This window comes from Symphalangus syndactylus, chromosome 9 (genome assembly GCF_028878055.3).
Source record: "Symphalangus syndactylus isolate Jambi chromosome 9, NHGRI_mSymSyn1-v2.1_pri, whole genome shotgun sequence".
NCBI classification, from domain to species: domain Eukaryota; kingdom Metazoa; phylum Chordata; class Mammalia; order Primates; family Hylobatidae; genus Symphalangus; species Symphalangus syndactylus.
In genome coordinates this window covers 139344486-139372428 of record NC_072431.2, presented here as the reverse complement: position 1 = coordinate 139372428, position 27943 = coordinate 139344486, and the positions used below count along the sequence as shown (strand labels likewise).

Here is a 27943-nt window from a genome sequence, read left to right as displayed (position 1 = left end):
CAATGTTTACTGACTAAATGCAAAGAGGGAGAAATAAAGGAGAGGTGAATGCTGGGAATTCTGGGGATGGAGAGCACTTTTTTTTTTTTTTCTAAGACAGAGTCATGCTGTCACCCAGGCGGAAGTGCAGTGACATGATCTCGGCTCACTGCAACCTCCGTTTCCTGGGTTCAAGGATTCTCCTGCCTCAGCCTCCGGAGTAGCTGGGATTACAGGTACATGTCACCATGCCTAGCGAATTGTTTTGTATTTTTTAGTAGACATGGGGTTTCACCATGTTGGCCAGGCTGGTGTTGAACTCCTGGCCTCAAGTGATCCACCCATCTTGGCCTCACAAAGGGCTGGGATTATAGGTGTGAGCCACCGCGCCCGGTCGAGGGCACTATTTATCAATTTATTTTTGAGACAAGGTCACACTCTGTTGCCTGGACTGGAGTGCAGAGGCTCAATCTCCGCTCAGTGCAGCCTCGACCTCCAGGGCTCAGGTGATCTTCCCACCTTAGCCTCCAGAGTAGCTGGGACTACAGGCGCGCACCATCGCGCCCAGCTGATTTTTTTTTTTTTTTTGGTGGAAACAGATTTCACTGTATTGCCCAGAACTCATGGGGTCAAGTGATCTACCTGAGTCGGCCTCCCGAAGTGTGAGGATTATAGGCCTGAGGCGCTGCGCCTGGCCCACGAGCACTTTATAAATGCAGGAGTCCTCCTGCCTGTGATATCTCATCCCTTATCACCATGGAAGTAATTCTCCTTTTCATAGAAGATTAGACATTTGGGACGGGGTGGTGGTGGTGGGGGGATTTTAGAAAATATCTACTGCATGCAAATGCCCTACTCTACAGATGAAAAGACAAGGCCCAGGAGGAGGAAAGAGTTTGCTTATTGCCACTCAGTGAGCTGGCAAAGGGGCTGAGATTCAAAATGAGGTTTCCTGCCTTCACACATCTTCCGGCTGCCCTTCGCCTATTCCCTAAACAGTCAGGAGCCATCAAGTTCAGGAATTTGCAGGTGTGCTTCGCTCTGAACTGTGGAGAAGCAGCGTCTTCTCCCCAGAGGCAAGCATGTCGCCTTGTGAAGTTTGATGGCTCACTTGCACACTTACAAAAAAGACTGAGCGTGTGTAACGCCCCGCTGGATGTGTGCGGTGCTAGAGAGCTTGAGGGTGAGGGGAGGACTCTCTCCCTTAAGACAATCAGTTGATTGGAGAGCTAACATTGTTTTTTAAGTAATACCTGGTTTTTATAAAATCGTTCCTTCAGTTCCCAAGCTCTTCTTCCGTTTATTCAAGCCACATTCAATTTGAAAGACTAAAGTCACAGCTTCTCAATCCCTACTAATTTCTCTTGGACCTACTGGATTGCTCTAAATCGAGTATTTAGGACTTAACTAGGAAGCCAGTTCAATCCTGAGTCCCCGAGGCAGGCACTGGGTCTTCTCTGGAGTCCCCAGAACCTGCAACCTTCTGAACACGCCTCCTCCTCCCCTTTCCGCCGAGGACTCTGTCCTGCAGCCGAGCCAGGGCGAATGCACGGAGGTCGCAAGGGAGGTGCCCTTGGAGGCGGGAGGTTTCTGGCCACCCCGGCGACTGTGCTGATGAGGCACCTGCAGGAAACAGAGTTCTGCACGCTCCCGTCCCCCCTCACCCGGGGTCAGAAAACTTCCTAGCGGCGTGGAGGGAGGGGCGGTACAGAGGCGCTGGGGGGGACGCTGAGCAGGCCAGCCTCGTCGCCGGGACCCCCGCCCCAGCCGGAGATGGGAGGACCGCACCGTCTCACGGGGGGTGGATTTCTTTTCCCCTTGCGGGTGTGTGTGCGAGGATGGAGCTGGTAAATACGGGTTGGTAGAAGGAGCGAGCCGGGGTGGAGGAAGTTCTTCTGCTTAGTTCTCGCCGCGACGAGGCCCGCGGGCCAGGCGAGCCGACGAAGGTGCACGGAGGTGCCCGGTGGGCCTGGTGGAGTCGCCGCGGCGCGCAGGCGCAGTGAGGTCCGCCCGCGACCGGCCTCGCGGTACAAAGAGCGCGCCGCGGAGAGCCGGGCGTCCTCGGGGCTGAGGGAGCAGCCAGGGCTTCGCCGGCCCGCGCCGTCGTCACGCGCCGCCCCGGAGCGCAGCCACAGCTGTCTCCCACCCCGGGTGAGAGGCTTGCGGAGCCCGGCGGCTCCTGTGCGATTCAGGGTTTAATTCTGGCGCTTGCCGGCCGGAGCCGACTCCGCCCCCTGCATCCCGCCCCTCCCCGAGCTCCGGGTTCCCGGCGGAGCGAGCGAACTGCCGGCAGGTTGGGAGGAGCGGCTGAAGGTGAGTGACGCGGCGGCTGTGCTGCGCCCCGTGCCGCGGCGAGGTTGCTCCGGAGCGCCGGGTCCCTACGTGTGCCTCGGGCTGGCCCCCGCGCGGAGGCAACTTGGCGCGCCCTGGGGTTGCACGGCGGCCGTGGCGGTGGCGGAGGGCAGTCCCTGCGGGCTCCCGCTCGCCCGGGTGAACCCGGCGGCCTTGGGGCGGTCCTAGGGAGGGGTCCGAGAGGTGGCGTCGGCCCCGCGGCCGTCGGAGTTTGGCGCGCTGTGCAGCGGCGGAGCTTGGCCCGTCTGGAAGAGGGAGAGGCGCGCCGGGTACACAGCAGCGAGAAAGTTCGGGCTGGGCCGGCCGGCGGGAAGGTGCGGGCGCCTGTCCACCCCCGGCCCGGCGCTCTGACTCTTGGATGCCTCTGGGCCCTTCCCTAGCCCAGGGTGGAATGGGGGACCTTCTCTGAAGCGGCTCTCCGTGAAGTTCGATGTTGTGCTTTGCAGGAGGGAGTGGCGGTCAAGACCCCTTTATCCTCGGCCCCAGAGGGGCAGGTGACTTCGGGTCGCCCTCCGCCAGCTCCGAGATGGCTCCGGCCGGGGTTGGAGGGCGGGGAGGTGGGGGAGGGGCGTGGGCACTGCAGCGCTCAGGGCCTCTGGGGGCAGCCCACCCTGGAGTGGACAGCGTGGGTTTCGGAGGACCCTCGGTTCCAGGTCGGGCTTGTCCCTCAATGTCCCGTTTTCCGTGCTGCTTTGGGCAACACGCAGCGGCGCTCGCAGCAGCCACTGCCCCTTGACCACTCATTTCCTTCACCTGGGTCCCGTGGAACTTTCAGAGGCAACTGTTCTTGGTGGCTCTTGCAGGTCAGCACGAGCCGTGCTGCACGAGCATGACCTAGTGAAGGCCTTGGCCGTGTTAGCGTTAACAACAATTTATGGCGTCCGCCAGCGCTCGCTTTCTGCACATGGCCTCTATAGAGAGGGTCAGCCCATCTTATTAAATAATGGATTCTATTAGACCCTGATACCCGGGACTAATAAGGAAGCTTAATCATCCAGATCTATAATCGTGCAGTTCCTTTCCTCACCTTCATTGCCCCCCACCTCTGGAGCTGAATGGAGATTAGGGTCTGTTTGCTTATTTTGAATTCCTGAGTTTATTCAAGTTCGTTTTTAGGTGGTGTAACAGCTAAGTAGCTGTTGCCAGTTTCTCCTTTCATCCAAAACTTTCTCTACTAAAATGTTGAGCACGTTTTATTTAAAAAATTGAAGTGTAATAAACATATAAATTTACTCTTCTAAAGTTAAAATTCATTGGTTTTTAATATATCCATAAAGTTATGAAATCATCACTACTATCTAATTCCATTTCGTTGCCCCCAAAATGAAACCCTATACCGATTAGCAGTCATTCTTCCATCTCCCAGCCCGTCTCCGTCATTTTAAGGCAGCTACTTTGGAAGTTTTTCTAAGATAGAGATTGAGAAAACTGAGAGATGATTAACTTTGGTCCTTTTTCTGTTACTAGGTTTGGGGAAAGGTGCTGCTGAAGCAATGCAAGAAAAATTAAGTATTGGATTTCCTATGGGGAGGTTAAAATTAATAAGGATGGAAGAGAAGCTGCCAGTAGAGGAGTACCTCCTGTAGAGACCCACAAATTGGGAATACATTTTATCCCCTTAGGGCACAGGGATGCTTTCTGGGCTCTAGACTTGCCTAGTCCATAAATCACTGTAGTCGAGGTTCTGCCTCAGCAGAAGTGAGTTCTGGGTGTATGTGTGTGTGCGCGCGCTCGGCAGGGAATGTTAGAAGGAAAAAAGACTAGGCTTAAAAATAATTTTTTAAAATATCCAAACTGGCCCCAAAGAAAGAAACCAAAAAACCACAGGCAAATGGCTACTGGAATTGATACATTCAAGACTAGTTTCATTTCATGAGTATCAGTGTCTGTTCACAAATAGTTCTGAGTTAATGTGTGCATACATTAACTTTTTATCCCAGGTGGGAGGGGGAGGATGGAAAAGGATCTAGTTGGGGGCAGTGCAAGGAATTGGGGAGAGGGATGGGAGAATGGCCGAAAGCGGCAGTGCTTGTGGGAGCTGAGGACTGTTAAGATGGAGTAACTATAGGGTGAGCAGATTCTGAAGCAGCAGAGTGGGTCTGTGAAAAATTGGACACTTCACTCGCTTTTTGTTGGATAATTTGTGCATGTTTTAAAAATCATTTTTAGTAAGGAGAGTTGAAGCTATCCAAATTATGCAACATCCACTACACTTCTCACTCACCCTTCAATAAGAAAAGTCAACTTGTTTTCAAGTGTTTGGGGAAGTTTTAGGCCTGTTGCATGGGTGACAGCTTATGCCATCTTTTTTTTTTTTTTTTTTTTGGTAATTTAGAACATTGACATAGCAAGACTCTGTCTCTACAAAAAAAAATAAAAACTAACCGGATGTGGTGGCACATGCACCTGTAGTCCCAACTACTTGGGAGGCTGAGGCAGGAGGATCACTTGAGCCCAGGAGTTTGAGGCTGCAGTGAACTATGATCATGCCACTGCACTCCAGCCTAGATGACGGAGCAATATCCTCTCTCAAAACAAGATGAGCTGTACCACAGGTATACATCTCCCATACCCGCAGCCCTGCGGACGGAGTTTTGCTCTTGTCACCCAGGCTACAGTGCAATGGCACAGCATCAGCTCACTGTAACCTCTGCCTCCCAGGTTTAAGCGATTCTGCTGCTTCAGCCTCCCAAGTAGCTGGAATTACAGGCACCTGCCACCATGCCCGGCTAATTTTTTTTTTTTGAGACAGAGTCTCGATCTTTTGCCAGGCTGGAGTGCAGTGGTGCGATCTCAGCTCACTGCAACCTCCGCCTCCCGAGTTCAAGTGATTCTCGTGCCTCAGCCTCCCGAGTAGCTGGGACTGCAGGCAGCATGTCACCACACCCAGCTAATTTTTGTATTTGTAGTAGAGACAGGGTTTCACTATGTTGGACAGGATGGTCTTGATCTCTTGACATCGTGATGTGCCCACCTTGGCCTCCCAAAGTATTGGGATTACACGTGTGAGCCACCATGCCAGTTTTTGTATTTTTAGTAGAGATGGGGTTTCACCATGTTGGTCAGGCTGGTCTCCAACTCCTGACCTCATGCTCCGCCCACCTCAGCCTCCCAAAGTGCTGGGATTACAGGCATGCACCACCACACTTGGCTAATTTTTGTATTTTTGTTAGAGATGGGGGTTTCACCATGTTGGCCAGGCTGGTCTTGAACTCGTGACGTCAGGTTATCCATCTGCCTCTGCCTCCCAAAGTGTTGGGATTACAGGCGTGAGCCACCCTGCTTGGCCCTATTTTTTTTTTTTTTCCTTTTTTTTGAGATGGAGTTTCGTCCTTGTTGCCCAGGCTGGAGTGCATTGGCATGATCTCAGCTCACTGCAACCTCTGCCTCCCGGGTTCAAGCAATTCTCTGCCTCAGCCTCCCGAGTAGCTGGGATTACAGGCAAGCGCCACCATGCCCGGCTAATTTTGTATGTTTAGTAGAAACGGGGTTTCTCCATGTAGGTCAGGCTGGTCTCGAATTTCCCGACCTCAGGTGATCCACCTGCTTTGGCCTCCCAAAGTGCTGGGATTACAGGCGTAAGCCACCGTGCCTGGCCCGTAGCTATACATCTTAAGAGTACATCTTAACAAATTGTCACAAAGTGAACATAAACATACAACAAATACTCACAGAAGGAACCAAAATATTGCCAGCATTGCAGAAGTGCCCGTATACTCTTGTCCAATCACTGCCCCTCCCGAAGAGTAACCGTTGTGCCGACTATGGATTAGTATTGTCTGTTTTCATGCTCTACCCAGACTCACACGGTATATAGCTTTTAGTATCCTGGTTTCTTTCTCAACATTATATTTGTGAGTTTCAGCTGTGTTGTTGCTTGTGGCTTTAGTTCAATTATTTTCACTGCTGTGTAATATTCAATTGTACGACTACAATTTATCAATTTTTAGGTTTGAGGGGCATTTACATAGTTTCCAGTTTCTTACATGGTAAGTAGTGTGACTGTGAACATTCTAATTCTAGTACATGTCTTGATACACAATATCCAATACAAATGTGTACATTTGTACAAATTCTATTCAGAAGTAGCATTTCCCAGTTCCAAACTAGGATTCAGTTTAGAGGTGCAGTCAAGCGGATTTCTGAAGTGGTTGTAGAGTTTATACTTCTCTCCGCAGTGTGAGAGAGTTCTGTTGTGTCCTTTTTAAATTGGAAGAGCAGTAGATCTGCAGAGTTTGGCAGATGGACAAAATATGACCTATTTATTATTATTTTTTTTGGAGACGGAGTCTTGCTCTGTCGCCAGGCTGAGTGCAGTGGCGCGATCTTGACTCACTGGAACCTCTGCCTCCTGAGTTCAAGCAATTCTCCTGCCTCAGCCTCCGGAGTAACTGGAACTATAGGCACACGCCACCATGCCCAGCTAATTTTTGTACTTTTAGTAGACACGGGGTTTCACCGTGCTGGCCGGGATGGTCTCCATCTCCTGACCTCGTGATCCGCCCACCTCAGCCTCCCAAAGTGCTGGGTTTACAGGCATGAGCCACTGGCCCAGTATGACCTATATTTACCCCATCCTAGCAGACTAATTATTTGTTGTCTTCACTTCCAGTGCTTTTCCATGTCTGTTCATGTTTTTATGGAGTCACAATTCTAATACTCAATTTTGTATTTTGTTTCTTAACACAATATCTTAATATTGCTTCAGTCTCAGACTTTTTAATCCCTGCATATGCCTAAGGATATGCTTTCACTTAATAATCCTCTCATTAGAAATGTGTGTTAATTTCTGGTGTTTTACTAGTACATACTGTTGTGGAAATCATCTTTGTGCATACAGTTTTTACCTCCCTCTTGGGTATTTCATAAATTTGAGATTTTTGTTTGTGTGGCTTGGGATCTTTGTTAAACTGCTGTCTGCAGAGTTGTCCTTGAACCTAATATGGAATTGATTAAAGAAATCTTTTTTATTTTTTTAAGACAGGATATCATTGTGTCACCCAGGCTGGAGTGCAGTGACAGGATCAGAGCTCACTGTAACCGTGAACTGCTAGGCCCAAGCAATCCTCCCGCCTCAGCCTGCCTCCCGAGTAGCACATGCCACTGCGCTCAGCTAATTTTTCCTTTTTTTTTTTTTTAATTGTAGAAATGGGGTCTTGCTAGTTTGTCCAGGAGGGTCTCAAACTCCTGGCCTCAAACAATCCTCCCTCCTTGCCCTCCTAAAAGTGCTGGGATTACAGGTGTGAGCCACTGCACCCCGTCTAAGAAATCTTTAAATTGCTAATATATTACCTGCCAAAGGGTGTCTCATTGGGTTAAATTGCAATTGTGAAAATAATGGTGAGGTTGGCCATGATAACTTCTTTAAAAATAGCATAAATTGAACTTCTGTGGCAATTTCATTTAGCAATCACTGATTTTCTTTATATGATACTGTTTGCAAAGGTATTGAGCCAAGAGCTTGAAAGAATATAAGAAGAATCATACCATTAAGTAGTTGATTGTCCAGAAATTATATCTAATAATTAAAAATACCAGTTAGGCAAAATTCTTACACATGACCAAGGAGTGTTCGTTCTACAAACTCAGTGCTTGTTTAAGTTCTGAGGGAGAAGTCTTTCTTGTCTAGATGGTTAAGGGTTGCCTCCCCCAAAAGTAAGACTTTAGCTCAGCTTTAAGGAATCTCTAGAAATTGGCTAGGGAGCAGACATCACTAAAGAGACAGCCTTCTCAAGGAGAGAGATCAGTGGTGCACAGGGAGAGCCCCAGTTGACCACTGGACAGTGGGGTCAGTGATGCTGGCTTCCTTACCATTCTTTTTCTGGAAGATACCGAAAATAAGTGAATTAATATATAGGCCAAAAAAAGTACTTGGAGGTTTTTGGGAGAAAGCTGTTGGGTACATTCAAGTCAGCATCATGGGGTTTAATGGTAAACACCTGCCAGAGATTAAAATGCAGTAGGCTGCTTCTTTGCCTAATTATAGATCTTAACTCCTTTCCCCTCAGGTAAAATTCAGTGATAATTTGTCTAAGATGAAGGCTGCTAGACCAGCCTTCATTCTCAATAAGCTAATATCACCTAACTTTAGTAAACAGTACTTAAATTTGTATTATGTGCAAGGCCCTGGTGGGGGAAATCAGAGACTAGAAAGCTAAGAGTTCATAGGGAATTAATGTATAATGATGCAAAATTGTATTAATAGGCAAAATGATAGAAATACTCAATATTGATATAAAAGGTTCACTCTGGAAAGGAAGGGGATGGAGAAAGTAATGCTGAGTAGAGAGATCTGGGTGATATTTAGGGGGATTTGGCCTTGAAAAATGTGTACAGGTGGGAATTAGAGTAAAGGGCACTGCATTTAGGCAATAGGTTTTGAAAAAGTAAAAGTTGGCAGTGCTTGACACATAATACCATGGTCAGTCATATGCTTGGAGACCCAGGTGAATGGCAATTTGAAATTGTACCTTTCCTCCTGTGACTTGGGACTGCCGAGCCAGCCTGGTGATCTCTGTGGAATTATTGTAGGTGTAGGCCCAGGCTGGCTACTTTTAATCTAGAATGTGTTGCTTGCTGTGTGACCTTTGGCACAGTTACTGAACCTCTCTGTGTGTCAATTTCCCATCTATAAACAGGGATAATAAAAGCACCTCCTTTATTGGGTTCTTGTGAGGATTGAATGAGTTAAAACCAACTCTGTTGGTTGAGGCAGTCACAAACCTGTCCAGACTCAAGAACACTTAGAAGGGTAGTTGGTATACAGTTTTAAACATGTTTGCTGTTATTCCCTTAATTTTTGAATTTCTGAATTATAGAATTTCTAATACTCACACATAGTGTAAATAATATAAGCAAAGGGCTTAAAATAAAAACAAAACTCATCACTCTTGTCTGGTCCCAACTCAGCTACAGTCTTGGTTTAGGTGTGATAACTGCTGTTTCTGTTTTTAGTTCTTCTAGTGGTTATTTTAGCAAATTACCCCCCAAAATTTAGTGGCTCAAAAATTTGTTTTATGGTGTTTTGGATTTTATGGGTCAGGGATTCAGGCAGGGCTGGGTTGGGTGATTCTGCTGCCTTCAGTGTTGACTGAGGCCATTCCCTGGTACCCAGCTGGTGGATGTGCTGGTCCACAGGGTCCAAAAAGGCTTTGCTCCCATGACTTATTGCCTTGGTGGGAGTAGCTGGAATGCTGGGCTCAGCAATGACTGTTGAGCAGAGCACGTACACATGTTGACTTCATTTGTCTTCATGGCAACTACCTGTCTTCATGGTGACTTCAGCATGGTGGCTCCAGGTAGTTGAACTTGTGTGGCAGCAGGCTTCCCTCATGTGTTACTAAGGGTTCTCTAGAGAAACATAACCAATAGTATATGTGTGTGTGTGTGTGTGTGTGTGTGTATATAAATACACACACACACACACACACACAAGATTTTTGAAACAAGGAATTGGCTTATTCAGTTTAGAGGTGGGCTAGTCCTAAATTGCAGTGTGGGCCGACAGATGGAGACGAGGAGAGTCTAGAATATGACTGAAGGAGGTCTGCTGGAGAATTCCCTCCAGCTCAGGGAGGCCGATCTTTTTGTTCAGTTCATACCTTTAGCTGTTTGCATGAGGCCCACCCACATTATGAAGGGCAGTCTCTTTTACCCATAGTTACCTGATTTAAATGTGAATCTCTTCCAAAAACATCCTCCAAGTCATCACGTAAAATTAACCATCATACCCTGCTACGAGCACCTTGGGCAAACCGTTTGGAAGCTTCATGGCCTTTTATGACATATTGTCAGAAGTTAGTAACTTCCCTTTTGCCAAACTATTGGTTGTGGCACAAAACTTGCTCAGGCTCAAGAAGAGGGGACATCGACCTGCCACTTGATGGGAGTGTCAAAGAATTTGCAGTATAAAATATACTGCCAGTCTATGCTTGAGTTCATAAATTTGACAATATCTGTTAATTTCCTGCTAAGAAAGAAGTGGAATTTATATTCCCTCACACCTGTCTTTCCTCTTATCTCTGCCTCCTGGTTTTTATTAGATATCTTATTATTTTTGCCTTATTATTTTTAGTTGTCTTCTTTTGGTTACCTTTCTGATTTGAAATAAAGCAGTCCATTCTTTACCAGGCCGTAGAGATATGGAAAACTCAGGTTTGTTGAAGGGCATGGTGTTGGGGAGGGACACGGCAGAAAAACAGCAAAATTGTCTTGAATGGTGGAGGCTTGACAATGAGGCTTTTGTTAAAACACTCCAGCCGCTAGAAATGGGAATTGCCTATGAGCGTGTCCTCTTTGTGAGCCTAGCAGGTGGCATAATTTGACAGTTTTTATTTTTTGTCTTTGGCTTTTAAACTCAGTTACCTGTTTGCCTTTTCCTTCCCTGCACTTTGCATTTAAATTATGAATGCTGGAAGCAAATGATATTTTCACCAATGAGGAATCTTATTACAGACACATGGTTGAGTTGAGTGTATGTGGATGTGCTGTCAGAAATAAGTGCTCTCTTGCTTTTTCCATTACCAAAGCAATCAGTTAATTGGAAACAGAGTGTCAGGAGCCCTGTAACTCTGTTGGAGGTGCTTTGGGTTTTTTCTTTTTTTGGATTCGTTTAGTTAATATAATTGAGCAACGGGGCTTAGTTTAACTCTCAGAACACACAACTAATCCCTTTTTATAATTATCGCCCAAGAAACACATAAGAACCTCTTGTCTTGTTGGTTTGCATTCATTGTATATTGCAGATATAACCGCTTTTGATATTTGTCTTATTAATAAAATTTGACGTGGTTAGTGACAAGAATGTAAATTTGTGTTTGCTATCTGCATAATATTTTTGGCTAAATTTTTTCATATTTCTGTTGTTAATTCTGACTGGTTCACCCTTTGACCTTGGGGAAAAATAGAACAAAAGCAATTAGAACAAAAATAGATACTTTGGGAGGCCAAGGCAGGCAGATCACTTGAGATCAGGAGTTTAAGACCAGCCATGGCCAACATGACAAAACCCCATCTCTACTAAAAATACAAAAATTAGCTGGGCTTGGTGGTGCACACCTGTAGTCCCAGCTACTTGGGAGGCTGTGGCAGGAGAATTGCTTGAACCCAGGAGGTGGAGGTTGCAGTGAGTCAAAATCACGCCGCTGCATTCCAGCCTGGGTGTCAGAGCGAGACTCCCTGTCAAAGAACAGAAGTTGAAATGAAACATAAATACTGTATTCACCTTTTCTCTTTTCTGTCCTCCTCTTCTCCTTCCCTCCCTCTCTTCCTCCCTCCCTCTCTTCCTCTCCTCCTCCCTGTCTTCCTCTCTCTCTTCCTCTCTTCCTCCCTCTCTTCCCCTCTTCCTCCCTCCCTCCCTCTCTTCCTCTCTCCCCTCCCTTCCTCCCTCCCTCCCTTCCTTCCTTCCTTCCTATTCATCTCAATAGAGCTGCTTTTTCCTATAAAAATAATAGCTTCAGGGTAGCCCTTTTTAGGGGATGGGATTATCCCTGTTACGAGATGGTTCAGCTCACTTTTCTGCCAAATACTCCCTCATCTCCTTTACCCAAATGGAGCCACAGACCAATCTGACCATCTTGGTGTCATATCCCCTTCTAGTCACAACTCTTGCCCTGAGGGTATCCTTACTTCTAATATCATAGATCAACTTAGTTTTTGAACTTTATGTACCTGAAATCAGAGAGCGTGTACTCTTGTGTCTAGCCTCTCTCCATGTTATATTTGTGAGATTGATCCATGTTGTATGTGGTTATGGGTTCATGCTCATTGCTGTATAGTGTTCCATCATGTGAATATACTGCTGTTCATCCTATTGTACATGAACATTGGGTTTCCAATTTTGAACCAGTATGAACAGTACTGTCATGAATGATTTTGTATGTATTTTCTGGTGAATATAGCTACACATGTAAGTTAGATACATATCTAGGAGTGCAGTTTTTGGGCCATGCAGTTCAGCTGGAGTGGGTACTGTCAGAGTGGTTTTCTCAAGTGGTATTCCCAACAGTGGTGTATGAGTTTGAGTTGCCCCACAGTGCTTGTTATTGTCTGTTGTCTTGTTTTAACTAATCTGGTAAACCTGTGTTATTGATTCCCTAGATGACTAATGGAAATGAACACCTCAAAAAGGGTTCATTCTTTTTATTTTATTGCATAGCAAAGTAGAAAAACAAAGCCAGTTTGGCCGGGTGCAGTGCCTCACGCCTGTAATCCCAGCACTTTGGGAGGCCAAGGCGGGTGGATCATGAGGTCAGGAGATTCAGACCATCTTGGCTAACAGTGAAACCCCGTCTCTACTAAAAAAATACAAAATATTAGCTGGGCGTGGTGGCGGGCACCTGTAGTCCCAGCTACTCAGGAGGCTGAGGCAGGAGAATGGCGTCAACCTGGGAGGCAGAGCTTGCAGTTAGCCGAGATCGTGCTGCTGCACTGCAGCCTGGGCAAAAGAGCGAGACTCCATCTCAAAAAAAAAAAAAAAAAAAAGAAGAAAAAGCCAGTTAAAGAATTCATCTAGAGTCATTGTGTCAGTTCTTTAACCACTCTAGCTTTTCTGTTTCTCTACACTCATTTACTGTGTTTTTTTCTTTTAGTTTTATGAGAGATGTATTTCAAGGAATTTACTTCTAATAAAAATTCAAAGAACAGAAGTTTATGGATAACTCTACTAGTTCTGAGAATTAAGGTATTTAAAGGATGAAACTTTGCTCATACCATATTACTCTTTCAACTTTTCTTATTTGTTAACTCAATCTATTGATTTTTGCCTTTCATTTTGACATTTTTATAGGAGAATTTGAATCATGTTCTATAGTTTCCAGGAATTAAATTTCCACATAAATGTAAAAGAAAACTTGAGATCCTGATGAACAATTTTTTAAAGAGTGAAAGGGGAATTGTTAACGTAGGGGTAAGCTATATATTGTGAGACTTCAGTGGCAGTGCTGTTAAGTTTTTGTCACTTCTTAGCAAATGAAATGCATAGTTTCAAGGAAACCTCACATGTGATTTGATGTGTTTGAGTTTGTTTTGATTTGTTTCCTGTTGACATTTTGAAGTTTCTTCCTTTAGCTTTTATTCTGGGCACCTATTTTATCCTCTCAGTTGTTTCTTTTTAAGACCTGTATGCCTGTTTAGGAATCCAGCATGCAGCTGTCTTCTAGCTTTGTACTTCTGTGCATATATTCCATCTTCACTTAAATATTATTGGGGTATTGCTGATCACGGGACAGACACAAGGTGGTCTTAAATATCTGTAAGGTACTTAATAGGTATTGTTTGGCCTGTTTGTGGCAAGACTATGTCCTGGGTCAGATAATCTAAAGGGTTTTTGGACAATTCAGGCTTCTGACCTTGGAGGCAGAATAAGATTTCTCTGCCTCCAGAGACACCAAACTTTTAACTCCTTTCGGAGTTATAATTCAGGAGTAGGAGGAAAGTTTGCTGAATTCCTATCAAGGAAAGGTGGTTGAGAGACATGGTTGAAGATTGCTTAATTCATCACACTTCCTCAGCTCTGGCATGAAACAGTTGGGAGAAGTGATTCAAATAACTGCTGATGAAAGTTGTATATTGTTTTTGCTTTTTTAAAGTTTAGGGAATTCAGGGCTAGCTCCCAAATGAGATCATGTGAACTTAGTGATGTTCTTTCTGGTGGGTCTTTGTTAGAGTCAGTGGGGAGGGAAGGGGAGCGGTTTTGGCTGTAGAGTGGGATCTGAAAATTGTTTATAATGCAGGGAATGACAGAAATGTGGGTGGGAGGTGCAGTGCAGAGACACTGGCTTGAGGAATAGCAAGGCCTTTTATGATGCGCCCAGGTGGGAGGGGAGTTATTAGGTTATGCTTCATAGGCATTTAAAAATATTTGTTGAATGAATATGGATCATTTTATCAGTAGCATGCTAAGGCTGTCAGATCTGCCTGAAGCTATTGATTCACTAGTTATCATTATAGTGGCTTAGCAGCCCACTGGGTGGTACTTGTCCTTCAGGTGATTAGGAATTTTATGCCTCCATCAGCATAAGTTTGAACACTTGGGTTATGAAGAAATTTGTCCTAATGAGGTTTGACCCCAGATGCCCTGGCAGGTGTGCATCTGAGTGTGGTTTCTGTTCTTCATCACCCTCTACACACACACACACATACACATCCCTCTTGTGTTTTTTGGTGCGCTCAGAGCCACAAGGGAGCTATTAGTTATCCTTCCAAAATTCAGCAAGCTGTTTGTGTTTGTTTTTGTTTTTGTTTTGAAACGGAGTCTCGCTCTGTCACCCAGGCTGGAGTGCAGTGGCGTGATCTCGGCTCACTGGACCCTGGACCCTCCGCCTCCCAGGTTCAAGCAAGTCTCCCGCCTCAGCCTCCCAAGTAGCTGGAATTACGGAGTGCCCCACCATGCACGGCTAATTTTTGTATTTTTAGTAGAGACAGAGTTTCACATTATTGACTAGGCTGGTCTTGAACTCCTGATCTCAAGTGATCCACTTACCTCAGCCTCCCAGAGTGCTGGGATTACAGGCAGGAGCCACCTCACCCAGCCAACCTTGAGGGTTCTTAGCCATCCCCCAAATGATCTGATAAAGTAGCCTTAGTACTGTGGAAAAAACTGTCACTCTTTCCTGCTCTGTCAACTTTGATAGCAAAAGGAGGAAACACTGCTAAAGGGGCTTGAAGTTTATATAGTTTATGAATCATTTTCTTGGGAACTTTTCAAAGAAAGTGTTGTAAACCTCTGACCTCACATCCAGTTTGACCAGATAACTGTGCTTACCTGTTTAGGAGGCCCATCTGATTTGAGTCCTGGCTTAAAGCAACTGTTCACATGTTGAAGTCTGTATTTAACCTCAGGTCCCAGGTTGGGTTGTGTCATCCTGAGCCTCCCCTTCTCCCTCCTTGACCCCCAGTGACCCAGGGCAGTTTTTACTTTCCCATTTCTTCCTGGCTTTTTACCTATATTTTTTGGCCAAACACTTCAAGGGGATCTGATTCAATCTAGGGGAGGGGTTCGGAGCGTGGGTTCGGAGCATGGGTTCTAGAATCGAAACTCTACTATTTCCTGTGAGGTGTGTGTTTTCTTTGCTTTTTTGTGTTTGGAAAGAAATATTAATATTGTCATTCCGTGGTGTTTTAAGTGTGTAAAGAGGAGGAACTGGGAGGAAGGTGAAGGAAGACCTAGCATGTAGTATTTCCTGACTATAATACTCCGTAGGAAAAGTCCTCAAAGAGCCACCTTGTTTACTTTAGGCCAGAGGAGCGGAGAAAGGGCAGTGATCCTAGATGACTTACAGTGAACAAGAGAGGTGGAACTCTGGCAGGAAGTAAAGGGTAGAGGCAGGCTCAGGGACCCAAGTCTTGTAGGAAACCACAACTCCATGAAGCCTATATGGAGTTTCTTAGCATTGTCTTTAAATTTTTTTTTTTTTTTTTTTTTTTTTTTTTTTGAGACAGCGTTTCGCTCTTGTTGCCCAGGCTGGAGTGCAATGGCATGATCTCGGCTCACCACAAACTCCCCCTTCCAGGTTCAAGTGATTCTCCTGCCTCAGCCTTCCGAGTAGCTGGGATTACAGGCATGCACCACCACGCCTGACTAATTTTGTATGTTTAGTAGAAACGGGGTTTCTCCATGTTGGTCAGACTGGTCTCAAACTCCCAACCTCTGGTGATCCACCTGCCTCGGCCTCCCAAAGTGCTGGGATTATAGGCATGAGACACTGCGCCCAGCGTCTTTCAACTTTTACTAGGCACCTTATAATTGTGTTTTTTCCCCCAAAGCCCTCTCTCACCACAGCCTCTGGATATCAAGATCTATCATCCTTAACTTAGTAAGTGTTCTGAGTTTCTCTGGACTTCCAACTTGTCAGGATCTGCCACAAATTTGCAAAAGGTGGTGCTGAATATTTTTCCTTCAGAAATTAAGTTTTTAATTCTTGTATATTTTCATAAGAGTAGCTATGAGAGGAGTCTTAACTTTGGGTATTGTTTTTCTTTGGCTTCTAGAAAGAAGTTTGAGAGGTCTAGTGATTTTCATCAAGTTCTTTTTTAAGCAATCATTTATGAAACTATTCACATCCTCAGGTCTTGGTAAGATTTCCATGCAGAGCCTAATACTAAAAAGCTAAAGAAGAACCTGGACTTTTTGGAATGATTTCGACCTCTCATAAAATCCCAGACAATTACATTTCCTTATTTTTCCAGGAGACTGGTATGCCAGTTAAGTTTATAACCTTGATCCTTGTTTTATCCTCCATCAGTTAGAGATTAATTACATGCCTTTGGAATGGTGAGCTGTTGAACCTTGTCGTCTTTGAAACGTACTATTGTTCTCAATAAGGTCTTCTAAAGGTCAGACAAACAAGTCATGTAGATTTTTCTTCTCCCCTTAAAGCATGCATTTATAAGGCAAAAACTTAATGATCATTCATTCCATTCCATTGATTTTTAAAACATCTTTAAAAATGAAGTGGTTTCATTACTCATATTAGTCTAGTTATGCTCAGTGACTTAAAAGAATATATTTTAATTTCTAGACCTAATAAGCCACTCCGCTCTGGAACATACTTATGGTAGAGGGTGAGAAAGGAAATGACCATAGCTTGGTGTGGTGGCTCACACCTGTAATCCCAGCACTTTGGGAGGCCGAGGTGGATAGATCGCTTGAGCCCAGGAATTCAAGACTAGCCTGGGCAACATGGCAAAAACCCATCTCTACAAAAAATACAAAAATTAGCCGTGTGTGGTAGCACGCATCTGTAGTCCTGGCTACCTGGGAGGTGAAGGTGGGAGGATCACCTGAGCCTGGGGAGGTTAAGGCTGCAGTGAGCTGTGATCATACCACTGCACTCCAGCCTGCTTGGCAGAGTGAGACCCTGTCTCAAAAAAATAAATAAAAATTAAAAAGGAAATGACCAGTTCATTCATAGTTATTAACACTTCTGCTTGTGTGTCACTTCTACTCGCCTTCGGTTGGCTGAAGAAAGTCATATGGCCAGGCCTGCCAGCAATGCGGTAGAGAAGTTCGATTAATTCTTCCATCTGGAGATGCTATAAGTCACGTAACAGTGGGGGGGATATAATCCTCTTTCAGGGAGGTTAGCGAATAATTGAAAACAATATAATCTACCATAATGGAAAACTATATTTAACTCAAATTTAATGGCCTGTATTCTGATTCAGAAATAGTTTTTAGAATTGGTTAAATCTGTACTTTGGGTTTTATTTTGAAAAGATTATGCCTCAGAAATCTGCCTAGATACGGAAAACAGGGTCTAGTTTTTGGACAGGACTGATTAATCTTTTATGAATTGGAGAGCTGTACCAACAACTTGGTAGCTTTCCATTAGTTGTTTCCCATGGCTCTAAATCTGTATTTTAATCAAGAAGTTACACTTCTTCTTCTCTTGACTTTTATATCTTGATTTTCCATGCATTGTTACTATCCTATTGGTCAGATGATTTTTGTTTAATTGCCTGATTTAATATGGTTTTGGCAGCCAATTAAAAGTGGATGCTACTGTCAAGAGAAGGGTAGAGATGGGGCCTTTCGACAGAAATAAAATTCATTAAAGCCTCATCAATCCGTCTTGGTATGTTTCTTTCAAAAATGAAACTGATGAGCTGTTGCTGATAGTCTTACTAGGAAATTTCTGTCTTATATAAAAGGTATGAAATCGGAATTCTTTGAAGCAAGATGACAAAATGTAATCATACATTGCTGTGAGGAACAGAACGTTTGTGTCTCAATTGGTTATTCACCATCTACATGTTGAGATTCTTTTTGTGGGGAATCTTGGCCATTTCTGCATGTTCACCCTCACACTCCTTTTTATGAGGTGTGGGGGCCATCTACTTAGGCAACAGTCTTAGATTCTGTAATTTTTATGAGAATGCTCAAGTCTCTTCTGCTTGGTTGACTTTTTTTTTTTTTTTTTGAGACAGAGTCTCGCTATGTCGCCCAGGCTGGAGTGCAGTGGTGCAATCTCAGCTCACTGCAAGCTCCGCCTCCCAGATTCACGCCATTCTCCTGCCTCAGCCTCTCCGAGTAGCTGGGACTACAGGCGCCCGCCACCACGCCCGGCTGATTTTTTTTTGTATTTTTAATAGAGACGGGGTTTCACCGTGGTCTCGATCTCCTGACCTCGTGATCCACCCACCTCGGCCTCCCAAAGTGCTGGGATTACAAGCGTGAGCCACCGCGCCCGGCCCGCTTGGTTGACTTTTAAAGTAGGTGGACCAAGCCTCAGCCGGTGTCAGACTGCTGCACTTAGGGTTCTTCCTGAGCTCTTAACCTGCTTCCAACTCTTAATGAAAACTTGTTTTTGGGAAATAGTGTTCATTCATGAAATTTCATCAAAACTCCGGGCACTTGGAATTCTGTACTTTCTTTTCCCTCCAGAGTGTTTTTTTTTTGGAGACGAGTTTTGCTCTTGTTGCCCAGGCTGGAGCACAGTGGTGCGATCTTGGGTCACTGCAACCTCCGCCTCCCGGGTTCAAGCGATTCTCCTGCCTCAGCCTCCCGAGTAGCTGGGATCACAGGTGTGTTTCACCACACCTGGCTAATTTTTGTATTATTAGTACAGATGGGGTTTCACCATGTTGGCCAGGCTGGTCTTGAACTCCTAACCTCAGGAGATCCACCCACCTCGGCCTCCCAAAGTGCTGGGATTACAGGCATGAGCCATGGTGCCTGGCCCAGATTCTTTTACTGAATGAACATCTACTGTGTCTTCAGCTTCCATTATTTAGACATAGAGAAGAGTTTAAGAAACAGCCACAGGAAACTCACACATGGTGATCCCTTTTGCCTCTCTCAGTGGCCCTTTTTTGGAGAACTGTTAGAAAAGTTGCTGTAGGCCTTGATATTAGAAAATGTTGGCACATTTCTTGGGAAAATGTTTGATTTATTGAATAGTGTAAATATTGTAAGAGATTGTGATTTCCTCATTGCTTTGACCAAATTTATATCGCACTGTATATCCGATATATACATGTTGCATATGCGATATATACATGAAATGGAGAGCTTGATGATGGTTATTTACTAATTTAGGTCTCATCTTACGATTCTGTTTTCCCTTGTGCTAAATTTATTTATTTATTTTTAAATTAAAGGTAAATATAATTGCATCTAGTTTGGAAAGATGCCACAAGTGTTTTTGGAGCGAGTTTGGGTACAGATATATATATCATGGTTCCTTCGTGCAGTTAAAAGTTTTAAGAGGGTTCTATGTTTGGGAGTGCACATACACACAGCTAGATAGCACTCCTAATGCTCCTTTCTGTGCTCACTTGGTCTCCTTCATGGTTCTCACAAGCAGAGCATATGCTCCGTGGCATACCGGGGGTACTCAGTGCTCTGTCTCTGTACTAAGACTCAGAGAAAGGCGTGCTTTTTGAGCCCTTTTGCTTATGAGGAAGGGGGTCCTGGTGTGCCCCAGGGTCTGTTCTCCAGGTCTGGGACCCAGAGTGGGGCTGAACTGGCAGAAGGCAAATACCATAATGGTTACTTCTGCAGGGACAGATCTGGAAGGGACTTCTTGCTGACTTTTGGGTTTTTAATTTGGTATTTTCTGATGAGTGGCTTTGGTACCTAATGTAGCTCATGCTGTAAACTCTAGTGCACTCCTTAAGCTTAGCAATGTGTGTCTGCCCGTGCTCTGCTGACCACCAGCCTCTGACCTGCCCTGGTTTTCACTTCGTTACTCCTCCCTTGGTGCTTACAGCTCATGGGAATCAAGCCAGAATTGGCCCAAAAGCTAAATGCCTGCACTGCTGAGCTGTGGTTTCCCATGAAAATGCCTTCCCTGACTTAATGTTAGCCTTTTGCTTTTATTGATGGTTGATGCAAAACATGATCATCTGTAAGGTCTCAGTTCTTGATCTCTTTTCTGTAGACACTCATTCTCGTGGTGACCTCATCTTCTCTCATGGCTTTAAGTGTGGTTGATATTCCAGTCATTCTCACATTTAGGTCTCCAGGTCTGACTTTTTTCTCCAGTTCCACTCCGTAAGGTCCAACTCCTTCCCCAGTATCTACACCCGAGTGTGTGGTGGCCACGTCAAATTGAACGTCACCCAAACAGAATTTCTTATTTCCCCCAAACTCCTTCTCCCCACAGGCTTCTGGTGGTAAAACCCCTAAACTTTGTAATCGTCTTCACTCCCCTATTTAGTACACCCTACCTTTAATTCAGTCGCAAATCCTGTTCCACCTTCAAATATATGTAGAATCTGCGTCGTCCTCCCTCTTTCCACTGCCACCATCCTCTCTCACCTGGATTACTGCACTAGCCTGATACCTAGACTCTCTGCTTCCCTTGCAATCCATTCTCAACAGCCATCTTTTAAAAACAAAAGTCACATTGTGGCACCGCGTAGACTGTCTGTTGGTTCCTTGTTTCCATGGGAGGAAAAGTTCTTACAGTGAACTCCATGGTTGTCCTTGCCTGGTCCGTTGTTATTCTGTAGCCTCTCCTGTGTTCGCCCCCTCTCTGCACTTCCACAGATATCCCTATTGCCTCCCTTAGGGCCTTTGCACTGGCTCCTTCCTGTGCCTGAAGTGCTCTGTCCTCACCTCAGTGAGGTCCTTGCTCAGATGTCACCATGTCAGTACCGTGACTATTCAAAGTTATAACCTGTCTTCTCCTGGCACTCCAGGTCCCTCTTAATCCGTTTGGCCTCTTCTTTTTTTTTCATATCACAAATTAACCAGTATTATTATGGAATTTACCTATTTATTGTTTATTTTCAGCATATCCCAGTAGAATATGGGCTTTTCCAGGGCAGGAACCTTTAGCTGGTTTGCTGGTTGGTGGTACATCAAGCTCCTAGAACAGAACTGGAAACTTAGAAGACCCTTAAATAGATATTTGCTGTTAAATGAACTGCTGATAAGGATTTACAATGCTGTTCAGAACCCATTGTATGAGGAAATATACATTTCAGTTCACTGTTAGGAAAACATTTATTTCCTTGAAGAACAGGATCTCCCAACTTACCTGATTCCCTTTTCTGCTTTGTCTACCAGGATGCCAGGAACTAAGTGTCATGCTTAGTTGTGAAAGTGATTGGCTTCAACTTGCTGGTGAAGTAATACAACCCTTCCCTTCCTTTCCCCTTTCCCCAGCCTTTACTTGTTTAAGTTGTTCTGCAGTTTTTTTGTTTTTTTTTCTTGACAATAACTCTGCCTTTTATTGTTTGACTTTTCAAGTAACTTTTGGGAGTGTATGGTATATAAGAATTCAAGTCAATCTTCAAAGGAAGAGAATTCGTTTATTACAGAGATTTGTTTATCTGAGCTTATGGCTGGTTTTATTTTAGCTTTTGCCAGGTTGGCACCATTGTTTCAGGTAGTATGTCACTTACTGTTTTTTTTTTTATTGTTGTTGTTGTTGTTGTTTTTGAGACTGTGTCTTGGCCTGTCATCCAGGCTGAAGTGCATTGCTGTGTTCTTAGCTCACTGCAACCTCCGCCTCCCAGGTTCAAGCGATTCTTCTGCGTCAGCCTCCCAAGTAGCTGGGATTACAGGGGTCCACTACCACACCTGGCTAATTTTTGTACTTTTAATAGAGATGGCGTTTCACCATGTTGGCCAGCTGGTCTCAAACTCCTAACCTCAGGTGATCTGCTCGTCTCGGCCTCCCAAAGTGCTGGGATTATGGGTGTGAGCCACCGTGCCCGGCTAGTTAGTGGTTTTGATCAGTGTTCTGAAATAGTAATTTTGGGTATGCTGTCTCTCTACTTAGGCTTCTTTTTGACTGAATTTCACTTAAACACGTATTAACATGCTTGTAAACTACTATTGTCTGTTACTTTGGTTAGTCAATCCCAAACTCTTGTTGTTGTTGTTGTTGTTTTTTTTTTTTTTTTTTTTGAGATGTAGTCTTACTCTGTCACCCAGGCTGGAGTGCAGTGGCTCACTGCCCTGATCTCAGCTCACTGCAACCTCCGCCTCCTGGGTTCAAGCCATTCTCCTGCCTGAGCCTCCCAAGTAGCTGGGACTACAGGCACGTGCCACCACATCTGGCTAATTTTTATATTTTTAGTAGAGGCAGGGTTTCGCCATGTTGGCCAGGCTGGTCTCGAACTCCTGCCCTCAGGTGATCCACCTGCCTTGGCCTCCCAAAGTGCTGGGATTACAGGTGTGAGCTACTGCTCCCAGCCAACTCTTGCTTCTTAAACCCAAGGACCCTGATTTCTGACAGAATATGTATACATACGTGTGTGTGTATTTATTTGAGACAGAGTCTTGCTCTGTGGCCCAGGCTGAAGTGCAGTGGCATGATCTTGGCTCGCTGCAACCTCCATCTCCCTGATTCAAGTGATTCTCATGCCTCAGCCTCCTGAGTAGCTAGGATTGTGGGCATGCGCCCCCACGCCCTGGTAATTTTTGTATTTTTTTAGTAGAGATGGGGTTTCACCATGTTGTCCAGGCTGGTCTCGAACTTGTGGCCTCAAGTGATCTGCCTGCCTCCGCTTCCCAAAGTGAGGCATACAAAAAGCCGTAGAATTTCATATTTTTGAGCTGGCCAGATTTGTCAATGACTCTAATAAGTGTTGCATTTTTATTTAAGGAGGCAGGTGGTGACGTTCGCCCTGTGATTTAGGAGAATAAGCAGCAAAGGTTGGACTGGTTTCCCTGCTCCCCTGGCTGCTGTTTCTCCATTAGAACTGGAACTCGGGATTTCACAAGGACCCTTTGGAAACAGCGCGGTTAGTTTTACAAAAAATTGCATTTGTCACCCAAAGGATCAGTCTTTTTCTAAAATTTCTAAAATAAAGAATCAGTTTGTTTCTGAAATTTGGTTACCTGAAGCCATTGACAAATTAGTTGTTTCTTATTCAGGTTGCTTTTAATTGAGTTCTGCATGCAAACCCCACATGTATCCCTCTCTGCCTCTCAGGTGAATGAAGCCTTTCTTGGAGAACACAAAAGTAGGAATTCTGATTTTATTTTGTGATCTTAATCACTTTACAATCATAAAAATTTTGGAGCTAATGAGAAACCTGAAAAATTCTGAAGTCTTCAAGGAGTGTGATCCTGGTGCTGTCTCTCAGGCGTTTCTCCGAGAGAACGGGATGGCCGAGCAATGACTGTTCCCCAGCCCACAGGTAGGAGCTGGTGGGCAGCCCCAGCAGTGGTAGACCTAGAAGTCTTAGACTGTCTTAGATGTGATTTGAAATCTGGCTTTTATGATGGGAGCAGCACACGTAAGACCATCGTTGGTTCTCATATGGGAAAAACCCTTGAATGTTGGCTCTAGGACAGATTTAAAGGCTGGGTGCGGTGGCTCATACCTGTAATACCAGCACTTTGGGAGGCCGAGGCTGGAGGATTGCTTGAGGCCATGAGTTCAAGACCAGTCTGGGCAACCTAGCAAGACCGTGTCTGTACAAAAAAATAAAAGTTACAAAAAAGTATCTAAATGAAATTTAACAATGTTTTATATACGTGTCTTCTCACACTTCAAAAAGTCAAGTTGTTCTACAAAACCGTCCATGAAAATAGTAGCTGTCTGCCCTGCTTTTCCCACCTGATTCCCTCTCCTCAGAGGAATCTCTCATCTATCTTCTGATGTTGAACCATAAGAAAATGCTGATATTTGACTGCTTTAGACCTGTGAAAATGACTGTGTCTTGAGAAAGAATGCTTATCATGTCAATTCTTGATTTTTTTTTTAATTCAATTTTGGATATTTACCTTCCTCACACTGTGGAAGATGAAGATATAACTCTTATGACTTGCCCCAACACGTCTCTTCTCCCTCTCTAATATTAATATGATTTTTATTTGATTAATATATAATGTTTATAGTATTATTTAGACTGGAAATAATTCCCAGCCAAGACATGTAATTTAAATGATATTTCCTTCCTCATACAGCTTTTGCCCATCCAGAGTTAATCATTGTTTTGAGTGCTTGTTTTAAGTACCTGTCACTGACTCATTCCCAAACTGAAGCCTAACCCTCCTCTCTGTGTGTTTGCACACCTCAGGGTAGCCATGCATTCATCCTTTCTTCCTGAAGGCATCCCTTCTGAAGTATTCAGGCCGTTCTGTACGTTTTGTCTGTTTCTCTTCCCTGGATACTATGGTATCCTCCTTCTTTGTGGTTTCTTTTGGTCTCTGGTTTTTGTGGGGTTTTTTTTGTTTTTTGTTTTTTGAGATGGAGTTTCACTCTTGTTGCCCAGGTTGGAGTGCAGTGGTGCAATCTCGGCTCACTGCAGCCTACACCACCCAGGTTGAAGTGATACTCCTGCCTCAGCCCCTCAAGTAGCTGGGATTACAGGCAGGCGCCAACACACCTGGTTAATTATGTATTTTTGGTAGAGATGGGGTTTCACTGTGTTGGCCAGGCTGGTCTCCAACTCCTGACCTCAGGTGATCTGCACACCTCTGCCTCGCAGAGTGCTGGGATTACAGGTGTAAGCCCCTATACTCGGCTGCTCTCTGGTCTTGGTGGAGAGCATTGGCCAACAGCTTCTGCAAAAGGTTACAAGGGAGATAGTCGTCTTGAAATTTGGCATGTCCAAATTGTCTTTTTTTTTTTTTTTCTTTCACCTTCACAACTTACTAGTTTGGCCAGGTATACAGTTCTAGTTTGAAAGTCCTTTTCCCTCAGAACTTTAAAGAGATTGTTCCCTAAAGTTCTAGGTTTTTATTAAAAAAAAAATAGTTTCCCCTCACTTTCTCTTTAAAAGTTTTTAGGGGTGGGGCACGATGGCGCATGCGTGTTATGACAGTACTCTGGGAGGCCAAGGCAGACGGATCACGAGGTCAGGAGATTGAGACCATCCTGGCTAACACGGTGAAACCCTGTCTCTATTAAAAATACAAAAAATTAGCCAGGCGTGGTGGCGGGCGCCCGTAGTCCCAGCTACTTGGGAGGCTGAGGCAGGAGAATGGCATGAATCCGGGAGGCGGAGCTTGCAGTGAGCCGAGATCGTGCCACTGCACTCCATCCAACCTGGGCGACAGAGCAAGACTGTCTCGGGGAAAAAAAAAAAAAACTTTTTAGGATTTTTCTTTTTGTCCAAGTATTGTGATTGGTCTTTTTGCATTCATTTTTCTGGGCACACAGTGGCCTTCTCAAACTGGAAACAATGTTTTTCAATTATTGGAACATTTAAAAAATTACATAACTTTCCCTCTTTTCTCTTCATTGAATTTGCATTTTTTAATGTTGATGGTCCTTCTGGGGAATCCTCTGATTATCCTACCTTTTTCTCTCCTGTTTTCTATGTCTTAGCCTTTTTATTCCATTTTCTGGTGGATTTCCTCAGCTTCACCTTACAGCCATTTTACTGAATTAAAAAATAACTTTTTTTTTTTTTTTTTTTTTTGAGATGGAGTCTCACTCTGTCACCCAGGCTGGAGTGCAGTGGCTTGATGTTGGCTCACTGCAATCTCTGCCTTCCAGGTTGAAGGTTGAAGCAATTCTCCAGTCTCAGCCTCTCAAGTAGCTGCGTTACAGGTGCCTGCCACCATGCCCAGCTAAGTTTTGTATTTTTAGTAGAGACCCGGTTTCACCATGTTGGCCAGGCTGGCCTCAAACTTCTGACCTCAGGTGATGCACCCGCCTCGGCCTCCCAAAGTGCTGGGATTACAGGCATGAGCCACCATGCCATTTTGAAATGGCTAATATGGCTCAATTTTTTTTCTTTGAGGCAGGATCTTATTTGTAAGCCAGGCTGGACTGCAGTCTTAAGATCACTGCCATCTGCACCCTAGACCTCCTGGGCTTCAGCAATCATCCCACCTCAGCCTCCCGAGTAGCTGGGACTACAGGTGCATAACACCACATCCAGCTAATTTATTATTTGTTGTAGAGATAGGGTCTCACTATGCTTCACAGGCTGGTCTTCAACTCCTGGACTCAAGTGATCCTCCTGCCTTGGCCTCCCAGAGTGCTGGGGTTACAGGCGTGAGCCACTGTGCCTGGCCCATGGCTCAGATTTAAAAGACATAAAAGGTGTATAGTGAAAAGCCACCCACTTCCTGTACTAGCTACCATATTCTCTCTTTAGAGGCAACTGGTATTCGTCCTTCCAGAGATAACTCTCTCTCTCTCTATATATATAGAGTTATATATATATAGAGAGAGTTATATATATATAGAGAGAGAGTTTTATATATATATATATATATATATATATATATATATAGAGTTATCTCTGGAAGGACGAATATATATATATATATATATGTATACACACACACTTTTTTTTTTTTTTTTTTTGATACAGAGTCTTGCTCTGTTGCCAGGCTGGAGTGCAACGGTGCCACCATGCCCAGCTAATTTTTGTATTTTCAGTAGAGACGGGTTTTCACCACTTTGGCCAGGATGGTCTCAGTTTCTTGACCTTGTGATCCTCTTGCCTTCGCCTCCGAAAGTGCTGGGATTACAGGTGTGAGCCACCGCACCTGACCTCATATATATTTTTAAAAGTGTGTGTATGTGATCATATTGTCTCTCCCTGTTAAGTCACAGATGATAATAGACTTTATATATTGTTACATATCTTTTTTTCATAGAACCATATGTCTTCAGACTATTCCATATAGAGGTGTGGTTTTTTTTTTAAATCATTCTCAACAGCAGCGTAGTATTATTTTAAACTCCATATTTTGTTTAATCAGTTTCCTATTGATTTTGCTACATCCAACAATGCTGCAAGGGGTAATTTTGTACATATATTATGCTCACACGTGATAGTGCCGTGTGTGATGAATATAGAATTACCAGGTGAAAGGATATGTGCATTTGTACTTGTCACAGATATTACTCCAACTGCCTTTCATGGAAGCTGTGCTAACATATGCTCTCACAGGCAAGGTATGAAAGTACCTGTTTCTTTATATCCTTGCCAGCACAGTATGTTATGAAATTTCTTAATCTTTACCAATATGTTAAGTAAAAAATGGTATCTCATCTGGTTTTAATTTGCATTTCTCTTAGGAGAATGAGCATATTTTCATAAATTTTTAAGAGCTGTTTGTATTTATCTTTCTGCGAACTGTTCATATCCTTTGCCATTGGGCTGTTACCAAGTTGTATTACATTATACCTAAGGGAAATAAGCCTCTCATGTGATAAGAATTGGAGTTGTTTGCAGTTTGTTCATCTTTTGACTCGGGTTATATTTCATTTTTCCATGTAGATGAATTTATCAGCAGCTTATTTTAAAGTCTTTGGATTTAATATCATGAAGAGAAAAAGGCGTTCCCCATCTTAAAATTATTATTTTTAAAATGTCCATGGTTTCTTTTGGTACTTTTGTAGTTTTGGTATTTTTATATTTAAATTATTTATCCATATTGAATTTATTTTAGTACATATGGATCCCAGTTTACTTTTTTTCCCAGATGGCTGATGGTTTTCGCAATCATTTGTTAATAGTCCATTTTCCTTCTGACTAAATCCCCCATGCCTATGTGTCTGTTTCTTGACTTCTGTTGTGTTGCTCTGCCTAGCTCTGTGGTGTTGAGCTATTCATGTTTTAGTTGTGACACTATTCTAGTTGTTAAGAAGATGTTTGTATTAGGGAGGATTGGGCTTGTATTAAATATTTTACTGTTGATGTTAACTGTCAGTTTTGTAGTGGCATTTAAAAATTAATTACA

At 44.1% G+C, this 27943-nt stretch overlaps 1 protein-coding gene across 10 annotated transcripts in view; it reads left to right on the top strand.

The window, feature by feature from the left end:
- The first annotated feature begins 1977 nt into the window (after positions 1-1977).
- KANK1 (KN motif and ankyrin repeat domains 1) overlaps positions 1978-27943 on the top strand; it is a 246152-nt gene continuing 220186 nt past the window's right edge. For 4 of the 10 annotated variants that reach the window (XM_063609920.1, XM_055294359.2, XM_063609921.1 and 1 more), the window contains exon 1: positions 1992-2292. The gene's annotated coding sequence lies outside the window, so the exon portion shown is untranslated. Of the gene's footprint in view, positions 2293-22892; positions 23032-23222; positions 23431-27943 lie in introns of all 10 variants that reach the window. The other 6 variants (XM_055294364.2, XM_055294365.2, XM_063609915.1 and 3 more) reach the window with 4 other exon arrangements.